Source organism: Helicoverpa armigera, chromosome 24 (genome assembly GCF_030705265.1).
Source record: "Helicoverpa armigera isolate CAAS_96S chromosome 24, ASM3070526v1, whole genome shotgun sequence".
Lineage (NCBI taxonomy): Eukaryota > Metazoa > Arthropoda > Insecta > Lepidoptera > Noctuidae > Helicoverpa > Helicoverpa armigera.
In genome coordinates, this window is record NC_087143.1 from 4,153,603 (window position 1) to 4,166,199 (window position 12,597).

General features: G+C 33.6%; 1 protein-coding gene across 1 annotated transcript in view; it reads right to left on the reverse strand.

Annotated features, from left to right (window-relative positions):
* The window catches only part of LOC110379298 (uncharacterized), a 113,715-nt gene that overhangs the window by 59,417 nt on the left and 41,701 nt on the right, over positions 1–12,597 (reverse strand). The gene's annotated exons all lie outside the window — the stretch shown is intronic.

Here is a 12,597-nt window from a genome sequence, read left to right on the forward strand (position 1 = left end):
TGTTTTATCCCAATTCACTGGTAACATTCCTCATCGAGTATGGTTATTGGTTGGGGTACGTTTATTATTTTTGATATGATGTCGCGTTTTCTTTGTTCTTTATTTTCTTTTGGGTTTAGGTTAAATTCTGAGAAGCAAATGGATATGGAGGAAAATCTGACATTTAATACTTTATCTTTTATATGGGATAAGAGAGCAAACGGAGCGTCTGACAGAAAGAGTATTATTTTAGTTTAGAATATTAGACCATTTTATACAGTAATCAAAGTAAAAAACAACATTTTTAGAGAGGAAATATTTTTGGCCACCACTACTACAATTTATTAGTGACTGTGACAAAATCCCAGTTTATGGAAAGAAAAATATATTTATTTCAGAAAATGAAAAACATAATCTGTTAAAATTATTAGTTGCTAGATCGCTAGCATTATTTGAAAGATAAATTTTGATATAAAATTAGAAAAAATCGTGACGAAAACTTATAAAAATATCACTATGAACGGTCTAGCGCTTTAAGCTGACAGTAACAGGGAGTAATGAGACAATCGTATCCTATGCATCATCATAATCTTGGCTGCAGTCCAAAGACATCGTATATTTTAAACCGTTTATTTCATCTACCTATTTTATTGTTTCTTACATGGTATTAAAGTCACATTATGACCTACATAATATTACATTACTCTTCATGCTTTTCGCTTATAAAATTGATATAAATTTCATATTTTATAAATACATATCTAATGAAGGTAAATATCAAAGCAAATTTTGTAAACTGGTATGTTGAAAAATTTACAATTCTATTATTTGTATTATGGGTAAACATATCGGTACTTGATTATTTATAAACTGCTATAACATATATAAAGGTTATGAATATTGACAATTACGCAGAAACTTTCATTCAGTAGGTATGTATGTCAATAATCTTGAAGGAAAATGATATTATTTTAGATACTTAAATAAAATTAAACAATGATTTATTTCAGAAAATTGTTCCCACATTACATACATACCAATTACATAAAAGCCTTGTATATTTCTTTCATAAAGTAATACTCTAAAAGATTTCGCAATATGCAATATTTCCTCGAAATCCTTATTTCAACAATTTTATTTCCTTCAAAACGATGACAAAACAAAACACAAGAGAACGTACCTCACCACTTCATATTCTCAGAAATTTCCCTATAACTTGATTTAGCGTAACTTCATCAAAAGAGACAACTATTACGAGCCAACCATACACTTTAGAACACACTGCAAACTTTTTAGTCGGCCGACTGTTTATTAGGGCTCTTTATAAGTATGGAGATGTATGAGAGTACTCACATTACAACGATAAGGTATTAGATCAACTAAAAACTTTGATAGCATTCACGATTGAGCATTACTACAAATGCTTAAACATCTGTTGAATACTTGTCTAAGCTGCTGTCTAATCTTATTTCAACGTCATAATCCGTCATTCTTTAAGACAAGTGTTCAACAGACGTTTAAAAGTTTTTGTGGTACAACGGATTTTGTTTTCCAACTATCGGCCGACTTTAGTCTGCATTCTAGGGGCAGGTTTAAGGCTCGAGCAGACCGGATGCGTATGCGTAACCACGCGCGTAGTCACGCGCGTAGTTACGGCGTAACCATGAGTTGTAATGTATGGAAATGTATGAGACAGGCCACACGGCTTGCGTAACGTAGACACGCGCGTCGTTACGCAAGCGGTGGTGTACGCATTACGCATCCGGTCTGCTCGAGCCTTTAATCAAATAAAAAGCTTCCTAAACCAACATATGTATTAGAGACAAACCATTACCCATACATTTGGACAGCACACTCATACATAATCTGTGGCAGTAAACGGCAGTAGTAATAAACTAAACAGCGTATTAAGGTTCCGTACGTATTAATATTGGTATCGTATTTTACGGTAACAGATTCTCGTAAACCGGGCAGTGGGGTAGTAAGCACTCTATTTTATTATGGCTGTATGAATGGTCTGTTTTGTGTGGGAATGTGTAATTGTCTAATATAATCCTGTTTTCTGTAAGATGATTAGGCAAAGAGCTTCGAAAAAAAAAAATTATAATAATTTAATTTTGCATTAGTAATATCTAGGTTTAGTCCCATTAACTTTGTTCGGGACGGTGGCCTAGTCCTGGTGCAAAAGCTGGTACTTTTTTAAAACCACGTTTTATAATAAGTTGGCTGTAGTTGATTTTATTTCCAATCATATTATAAGCTCACAGCCAACAATAAATTATCAATATTAATTCTCACTTAAAATAATTTCCTAAATTATACCAAAGGATCAGTTAGTTGTTTAGGACCAAAAATTGTGTTTACAAACTGTGAGAGCAAACGATGTTCCTGATATTGTATCGGGTACTGTTCGTATCGAAACCTTCGGCAAACTAGGTTGGTGTCAGCTTCTAAGATGGCGGCTGAATAACAATATTTTACATGGAACTATTGCCACCTGCTCCGCAGTATGGCTTCCGTTATACAATTTACTAAGATTAGATCAGGGGATCGAAGCTAGTAGAGGAAATATATAAAAGAGTTATTTACATTATAACCAAAATGCGTCCAAAAATTCTTCATGATCAGTGTCGACTGGGAGCGTGCTTAAAAGTATTTTTTTTTAAACCTTGTGTTGGAATTAAAAAAGCACGTTATCCTGTAACAAATGATTTTTTTTGTAGTTCACTAAAAATATAAATTAAGAAACTTTTCTAAATAAATTATACTTTTCTATTTTTTTTCTTTTTTATAAACTCAAAATAATATCGTGTTCATCGTCCTGGTTTTTAAATCTATTTTCTGTTGCCACCTTTTTATAACCAATAGAATGACGGGCTGGGCATGAAAAGCCCTCGAGTTTCTCGCAATCCAATAATAATAAAAAAGCAATAAAACCCATATTATTTATTGACGACTTCTTATTTCAAGTTGGGTCTAACGACACCACAAATTGACTGATATATTGTTTGTTTTTGCACTTATAAAAATAGTTTTTTTTTATTATCTTCTAAGTTGGGCGGATCCCTAAAAATCGTTGATGTAAAATAGCGTAACATTTATGTATAAAAGAGGCAATTTTATAATGACATGAATGAGGTTAAACTTTTAATAAAATTTGATATTTCAGAAAATGAGTGCTGAAATAGTAAACTTTGTATTGGAAAGCTATATGAAAATATAAACAGTAATTTTGAATAAATAATCTGAAAAAATAAACTAAAGGTACGGGCTTCTATTTCAATTATTCCAAGTACAATAAACACTATGCTAACAATTTTATTTTTTATATTGCTGAATTTATAGAATATATTTTATTTCGAATAACTTTCGCACAATGATTATTACAATTTATGGTAATTCACTCCCAAAAAAGTCCGTATCATTCCCCAGAGTTTATTATGTTACATTCGTTTTCCCACAACCATTTTTGCAGAAAAATAGACATTTGTTTTCCTTCAAATCCTATCGAGTCAGCAGAATTTTTTCCCAAAAAATCTCTACCAAAAAAACACATGAACTTCCGTAGTAAATATATATCTTTGTCTAAGAGAATTTAACTAACTGGATACGCCACTGCCGTGCCACATATACAAGAACACTGCTCATATTCTTAGTTATATTTATGTGTATCGAGTTTACATAATATGCTTGTGATTGTCAAGTTATGTCGTAAGTGTTCGTAACCATGAGATCGAAAATGCAGGAGTGAGGTCGCCCCTTGCTCCTCGGGCGTACACAAACAGATTATTTGCGGGATTTGTGTACAAGGGGGTTCCAGTAAGTTAACCGCTCTAAGATCTTTGCGTACCTTGGTGTCACTTCCATTTTCTGGTTCGAATGATTCATGAAGCGATGGAGCAATTTATAGGCAGCCTTGGTCAGCTTTACCCAATCCATCGCTGGCCTGTGGCCTATTTGGATTATATGAAGATACTGCGGTTATGGTATATTATGATAATGTTATTAGGCCGGTCTCAGACGGTACTCGTAATTCCTGAAAGTGATTGACTCGTGTTTTTCGCCCTGTATGGGTGGAGTCGTAAATATTGTTAAGTTTATTGATATTGGTTTTATTATGGGGGTAAGGTATGATTTTGCGTGTGTATTTGATTTGGTAAGTATAAAAAAAAAAATCTTAGTGGAACCGGCAGTTTTAATATTTGTCTATTTAAAATCTGTTTTATGGTGAAAATGGACCTTGTGATAGTAACATTAAAGTTGGTTTTAGAGAACACGAGTGTCATTATTATGAGGCGTAGAAAAATGGACTACAGAAAACACAAATAAAGAGAAACAAATTAAAGTACAAATGAAACGATCAAAGGAAATATTAATATTGAAACTCGTAATACATTTTGTTCCTTTGACAAAAAGTTTTCATGAATTATTTAAAAAATAAATACTTTTCGCTCTTTTGTCTACTTTACTTTTACATCCTACTCGATATGGTACTTAATATTTACAAGTAAAAAATATTGAAAAAAAAAAATGTCTTTATTTTTTCACAAACAAAGGAAATAAAACTATTCGACTACCCTACGGACTTCATTAACGTTTCCACGAACAAACGGAACAACCTTTTAGCATTAATAAAGATTGACAAATGACTTGGCAACAAGAAAAAGATTTATCGGTGAAAATATACCAATAAAACGATTTTCACGTAAAGAAGACCACGTGAATAGGTAACACAATACATACGAACACTTTGAATGTACGACTGAATACCTTATTTTAAGTACCTACCTACTTATTTATTTCCCGGGAGAATCACCTCCCACGACAAGATAAAAACTAGCCTATAGGAGTTATGTCCTTTCTCTAATATTTGTGTATCTAACATTGGAATCATCATCATCATCTCAGCCATAGGATGTCCACTGCTGAACATAGGCCTCCCCCTTAGATCTCCACAGATGTGGAGGCGACCTGCATCCAGCGTCTTCCGGCGACCTTTACAATTAAAACATTTGAATCGGATCAGTAGTTTTGACGTGAAAGGTCTCAACCAAGTGCGGATGGAACCGCGGAAAACCACTAGTCATTAGTCATTTATATCATGAAAAGTGAGTTTCACCACATTCTCATAAGCTAAATAAGATATAATTAAATAAGGTTTCCTAGTTATATCAGTATCATCTTAAAAAAAAAACAGACTAATACAAGCTCTTATATCGTGACAAATTCATATTACATACGCTACTTACGGTCGTTCCTTCCAATATTCTATCTATCTATTGTGTTGCTTACTAAGAGATAGCAATTTAACATCACTTGTATGGAGCTACTGTGAAAATTCTAGCACTAGTAAGCGAATAAACAGTTACAGAAACGACTGTAAGATGACACAACAACTCCTAATCTTCATCTATATCAAACAGACCTCAATTTGACCTAAATTCCATATCTCCCCATCACTCTTGCTTCGTAACATCATCGTTTTAGCATGATACAACACAATCTTCAATAATGCTTAATGCTTAAATGTTAGGCAACCGCAACGGCAGTATACACTGAAGGAATTTGATTGATTGATACGTCGACGAACAACGCCTTCCAAAATGGAGAAATAAAGGAAGATAGGAAATATTTGAAACTAGTAAAAGCATTGTATCACGCTTGTTTTTCTAGGAGTGTTAGGCAGATACCTATTTTCATAAAAAATCGGTTAATTGTAAGATGCAACGCGGCCAATGAACAAAGACTCAATTATGAAATTTTGACATTTGTGGTCGCCATTTTGAATTTATTGTCATTTGGCGACAAATAGTTGCATACGTTTTGACTGTCATATTACTGACATTTTCAACCAATCAATGTATATTGTTTCAACAATGAAGTAATTTAAAGGATGAACAATTCCAATTCTGAATAACTATAGAGAACTTCCAATTACATAATATGACACTAGTGTTTGGTAGTTTAAAACCTGCAGTCCATTAAAACAAAATTTAAGTCCTCAATATCAAATTGATCATAAGTGGCCATTTTTTTGCAAAAGAGTTTATATCACTTTCATGAAATACAATGTGATTAACCACCGTTAACAATTGCAGTTTTATAAACAAAAGAAATAAACACCGCAAAGAAAATACCTTGCCTTTCCGATTATTGCCCTAATTTATATTGTAGGTTAATGCTGCAAATGTGTATACGGAAGGCAAAGGAAACATAGATCGTCTTACGCTTAATCTTTCTCATTCCGAAGGGATCGGCGTTCTAAATGTCTATTGGTAGGTAGGTATATTGAGACTTGTAATTTTCTTATATGTAGGTGTAGTTTTGTTTTAAGGTATGCCATAAGGCCCGGTTTTCCGATGTATGGTACCTAGATATATTCGATGCATAAAAAAAAAAACTATATTCCTAGTCTTTTCTTAACTATTTTTGTATTGTTTTCTAGTCTAACTACATGAACCTGGGTGTAAGACTTTTACATAGAGCAAACAGTTTTTGACAGGTAAAATTCTCATTATTCAATTTGAAGATCGGTACCTAAATACAATTAAAGAGTTTCCGAGTTTCAATAAGGCAAAATTCAATTTAACAAACTAGACTAAGTACATTTGGTTTAGAACACTTAACTTCAAACTGAATTACTCAGAAAAGAGTTAATGGATTGTAGAAATAAAATAAAAATACGGAGTCTTAAAGACAGACCCCTGAGATACAAAGGAAAAACAAGAATCAGATTGCAATGCTTTTAAAGAAAGTGATGAAGCGGGTAGTGGAGAAATCTTTGCAGTAATCACGGTAACAACTAGGTAACAACTTGCACACCAATTAATAGTTCTGCAGTTGCCATAAAAGGTAAAGAAAGACAAATAAGCATAATAAGTCACGCCAAACAGTCATTTTAAGCACCAAAGAAAAATGTAGGAGTACCAAAAAATGGTACGCAATAAAAATGAAAGCTTTTTTATTTATTCAACACTTTTCTTTCTTTATGGCCACGCGATTTTGCTCTCAAAAATCCTTTTGGACCTCTGGGAGGTAATTTGGGATGAGAAATAACAACATCTTTGGGCACAGGGGGATGTTTTACAATGGGACGTAAATATGTAATTATATTAATTCTAAGAAGGATGGTGAATTTAATGCTGTTAATTACGTTTATAATGGGTTTGTATTGAACAATACTGTGTGTGTCTGGAATGTTATTATTAGCCACATTTTACTTGTGTGCGTGTAACTGTGTTCTCCTTAACAACAGATTTACGCGAGTCTCCGCCAAAAGGTTTTTACAATACGTTTGTGTTGTAATTAAAATTATCTTTTGAAGTCCCAGTAATTATGTGAAGGTATGTGTATTAGGGATTCAGTCTTTTGGTTTTGTGTATGTTATATGGTTCGGAAATTTTGTTTGAAGACGAAAATGTTTAATTATTTTATTACGGCCATGAACTTTTTATATGAAATAAATCTTAGGCAAATATTTATAGTAATAGAATAATTTATTATACTAGATTTAGCTCCGTATCACTTTAACACATAAAGATAGTTTCCCCGAAAGCTAAAGTAATTTTCACACAGCGTAAGTGAATCTGCTTGAGGCAGATACTAGCAAATTGTTGATTCACCAGTAGCGTTTAAAATCAAATAATAATTCGATTAAAACAATTTGACCTTTAAACAATCCTACGCTAATTCGTAATACAAATACAAATTCCAGTAATTGTATTTCAGATACCCGAGGTTACACGCTTCAACGGGACTGAATAAAGAGAAAAATAAAAATAGTCGGAGTCTGACCTATTGTACGAAATGATTGCTAACAAAGGATTTTCGGAGCCTAAAACAAAGGAAAAGTAATGCTGATTTGGCGATTTATACAGTATTTTTATAAGCTTTTATTTGTATTCTGCGGTTTTAATATGTGTTTTTGATGTAGTGGTATGCTTTCGGTTTCATATGGCGAAATTATTATAACCGCGAGCTCAAAAATGGAAATTAAAGAGAATACTTTTTAAAGTTAATTGCCAATTGTGAGTGAGGTCATGTTACAAAACCAGAAAACCTCTGCAATGTGGTTTGTTTTTGTAGCAATTATTCAATTTTAATATGAAAGGACCACAGTGTTTTTTTTTTTAAATTTTGTATGAAGATTTTTTTATATATCGGTTAGCTGAAAGTTGAGGAAGCTTATGACCAAAAAAAAATCCGATTGGGTGACAAATGTTTTAAAAAAAATATTCACCAGTAAGGATAAGGATCATGATTGTGTAATATGTCCACCTAAGCAAGAAATGACTAAGTATACTGCAAAGGCGACCTTTCGTAATTTATGCCTACTTCCATGAAAACATGTGAGGTGACTACATTTATATGTATGTATTTTATTCCATTGTCATTTAACTTCTTATATACATATATACATATAAGTAGGATACAGTAAGTAAAAAAATAATATCCACAATAACCTTACTGAACGCTACAATAATCTTAAATCGTTTGTTCATAAATTCTAAGAATAGTCACCACAACAAAACTAGTTGATATTTCCTTATAAAAGGACCAGACACTTTATTTCTTTCTGCGGCAGTATTTGTCTGACCCACGCACACACACACACAGTTACACACACATAATCACATTTAGCAGGTAGATTACAATAATACCTTTTCTGAGCCACACTGAGGATTTATTGCTAAGAGTCGGGATAGCTAAGATTAAGTGGTGTATTATCTTAAGGTATGCAAAAATAAAAATGTTTGAAAAATATTAATAATAATTTTTGAGATATCTTGGACTGGTGTAGTTTGAAAGATTGTGTATTGGGAAGAGATAAGGATAAGGAAACAGAAAATGAAATGGGTAAATCCATTTTATAGATATTTGCTAAACGATGCACATTTAGTTTTCCTTTTATATAGATGACGTATTTAAAGAAGGAAAAATAAATATCTGTCGCTTTTAGGTATTTTTCTAGACCTCCTTAATAAACCATTTTTATAAATGCTTAAACTGTCTACATAAGCCTACATACATATTCAGAAAAAAGCCCTCTCCTAAATTCTCAATAACTCTCAAAACATTAAACACAAACAAAATACCGTACAAAACGTTTTTATTCCCACAGTACCGTGAACATAGGGTCTAAATTATCTTCTTTATAAATGTACATAACGAAATATAACCGCTGTTTACGATGTCACAATAAAAAAACTCCTATTCCTTCGTCAGAGTAAGGCAAAATTCACCAACAACATAAACGTCCGTTTTGTTAAAACAACCGTTTACTATGAATTTTCACGAAAGAGCTCGTGGTTAAGTCAAAGCTACGTAGATCAATTGAAGATTAAAGATTGGGCCGTGCTGACCATCTTGTCATAACGAGTTCTTCCGTGTTTTGGAAGGTGCGATAAACTGTAGTTCCCGGCTGTCATTTGAACATCTTTGGTAGTCGCTACGGGAAATCAGAAGCCAAAAAAGTCTAAAAACCAGTCTTACTAAGGTATTGGGTATTGGGTTGAGGAGGTCAGATAGGCAGTCACTCCTCGTAATACACTGGTACTCAGCTGTATCCGTTTAGACTGGAACCCGACCCCAACATAGTTGCAAAAAGGCTAGACACATGATGAGTTGTTTTAAGTCAAACGGTGGTTTATGCTGTCGGTGTAATCGGGCGTTATTATGTAGAAAGCTTGGATAAACATAACTGTGGATTACTGTGTATTTATTTTGATTCATTTCATCATGTACGGCAGTAAAGTGTTTGAGTTATTGAATCTGGCTGTCAGTCTTTCGAGATTACGTTTTTTTCGTATTTGATTGGATTAGCATCCTGCCTTTTGACGGATTCAGACTGAGTTTTAGTAGTGCTATTTATGTGTCCTCATGACTACTTGCCTTTACGCTAACTTAATTATTGAATTGGAAGCTAGACAGAGTAGTAAAAATCACAGTCACGTTACGAAAAGCGTATATACTTGTGTGTGTACTTTAATTTTATAAAGCTGAAGAGTTTTATTGTTTGCTTGGATATGCAAATCTCAGCAAATACTGGTCTGATCGTGACGCGCGAAGTAATTTTCACAAAACGGGAGTGAAACCGGCGAAAACTAGTCAAGAAAAGATTTCTACAATAACGTTATTAGCTTGTCATTTAACCACTAAAGCTGGATGACTCCTCCAACCTCAAAACCCTTCAACTTAACAAAAAAACCTCCTCCTTTTTTCGCAAAGTCGGTTGAAAAAGAAGTGCGCCATCCACTAAGCTCCACTCGGCTTAGTGCGAGTCACGTAACTTTGATTTAGTTTGTAGAACATACCAGTTTTTAAACTTCCTCCTTAGTTTTCAGAGAAGTAGAACAAATTAAACTTAATAAAACGGCCACTGGTATGACCTATAGGAGTACATGCAGACTGCAAACTTTTAGTCGGTCGATAGTTTGTTTAGGCTCATAAGTCAGTATGAAGGTGAATTTTAGTGCTCACATTACAAAGGTTAGGTACCTATTTCGCTGGTATCAGACCGACTAAAAACTATGATAGAATTCACGATTTTCAAAAAATAAAATGCTACCAAGAGCCGACTAACCAGTCTGCCGACAGTTAACCCGATAGTTGGCAATTTTTTCTTAAAGAAAATCATGATTGAAATTACTGTTTTCAGTCGTTCTGATATCGACTAATTACCCGATTTTTTGTAATGTGCATACTACCATTCATCTTCATACTGATTTATGAGCCCAAACAAACTATCGGCCGACTAAAAGTTTGCAGTGTGAGAGAGCTCTAACTCAACAGCTAACTAGGCTACAGTTGGCTATTAATGAAGAATGAAAGAAAAACGATAAAACAATGTTTTATGTTCTAGAATATAATAGTGAAAATGCTTGATTAAAGTTCCATCACGCACATGTCAAAGGACTGAGAGAAAAAAAACGGTCAAGTCCGAGTCTGACTCGCACACGAAGAGTGCCGTACTAAGAAAAGCCCAAAAAGTCGCGTTCGTTCTGTGGGAGCCACTTAAAGTGTTTCTTTTTTGGCAATAGGAAAACGTAATCTGTGAAAATTTCATATTTTTAACTATAAATGTTTATGAGATACTTACATCCTGGTGAAAGATTGACGGATAGCGAAGGCCAAGTAATAACGACCCACTTTACCCTTCAGCTACGGAACCCTAAAAACTAAATTGGATACTCTTGATAAACGTGTAGAAAATAAAATAAAAATATATCGGTCAAGCACCACTCTCGTACTAATGGTTCCGTATGTGTTGCTACTCGCATGAGGACCTACTTGTGTGAATGGATTCTGTGAACAGTTTCAAGAAGCTTTAGTGAATGCTTGTACTGATAGAAATAATGTCATAGACAAAACGATGGATGTTATTACTTAGTGATATCAATGGATACAAAAGGCACTCAGAATATTTTTAAATGACTTTTTGTCCAGGTTTTCAAGTTTATTCCAGGAATTCAGGGCAAGTGAAACCAAAAGCAACCGCTTCTTCGAATAAACCTATTATACGCCATCTTGAAACCATTAAAACAAACGACCTACTTTAAAAAAAAGTTCAGCAACTTCGAATATGGAACGCATAAAATATAATAAATAGATGCAACTCCTGCCAGTATTGAACGATTCGAAACATTTTGAATTTCGAAACATTTCGAATATGGAAGATTGAAACGGCTACTTATGCGCAGTGCTATCTTTTATCCGATATTTGCTGTTGAAGCTCTGTGAGCTTGGAGATTGTGGTCTTACATACTGTCTTTTATACTTTTACGGTTAAAATAGTAGAACTTTTGCACTTTTGTCTAAAAATACTTAGGTAAATTGTTAGGAAATATGTTATAAAAAAAAACATTTTTTTCTCTCATATTAATTTCAATAGCAAATATTGCCATCGTCGCGTCGTCAGAAGAACCGACGTGACGTGACGTGATTCTGCTTAAAAAAGCAATAAATCAAACCAATCAGCCCCTCATGTTTCACAAACTATCAACTAATTAGATCTCCCACCACTTAAAGCAAACTCAAAGCCAAAGAAAACTAATTACACCCTTATTAATCTAAATCAACCGAACAAGAAAGTTATGAGTATAAAGAAAAATATAAATACTTCGGAAGATAGGATCTTAATTTGAGACGTCCCCGAGGGAGTTCGCAAAAGAATGTTGAAACCAAACAAGGGAGAACAAACGAATATTCTTAAACGATAATGAGACACCAGAATCTTGTGGCGAATGTTAACAATGTACAAAGATATTATATATTCTTTTCCAGACGTTGAAGGGATCTTTGAAACACATTGAGGTAATGGAATTTTCGTCGGACACTTGAACACGTTTCCCGTTCAGATTTAAAAATGTAAGGATTTGTGTTTCGTGAAGGATCATTTTGCGTATATTTTGTGCGTTATTTGCTTTTTCTGTTCTTTAATGCTTTTGTTGTATTTTCGGAGGAACGTTAAGAGGTTTTCAAGATAGCTGTGAATATTTTACCGTGTTTGTTAGCAGACTTCAATGCGGTGAACAAATAGAATTTGTGTTGACTATGAAAATATGAAGAACTTTTCTTACTTTGTGGAAAATATGCACATATGGGTAAAGAAACTTTACA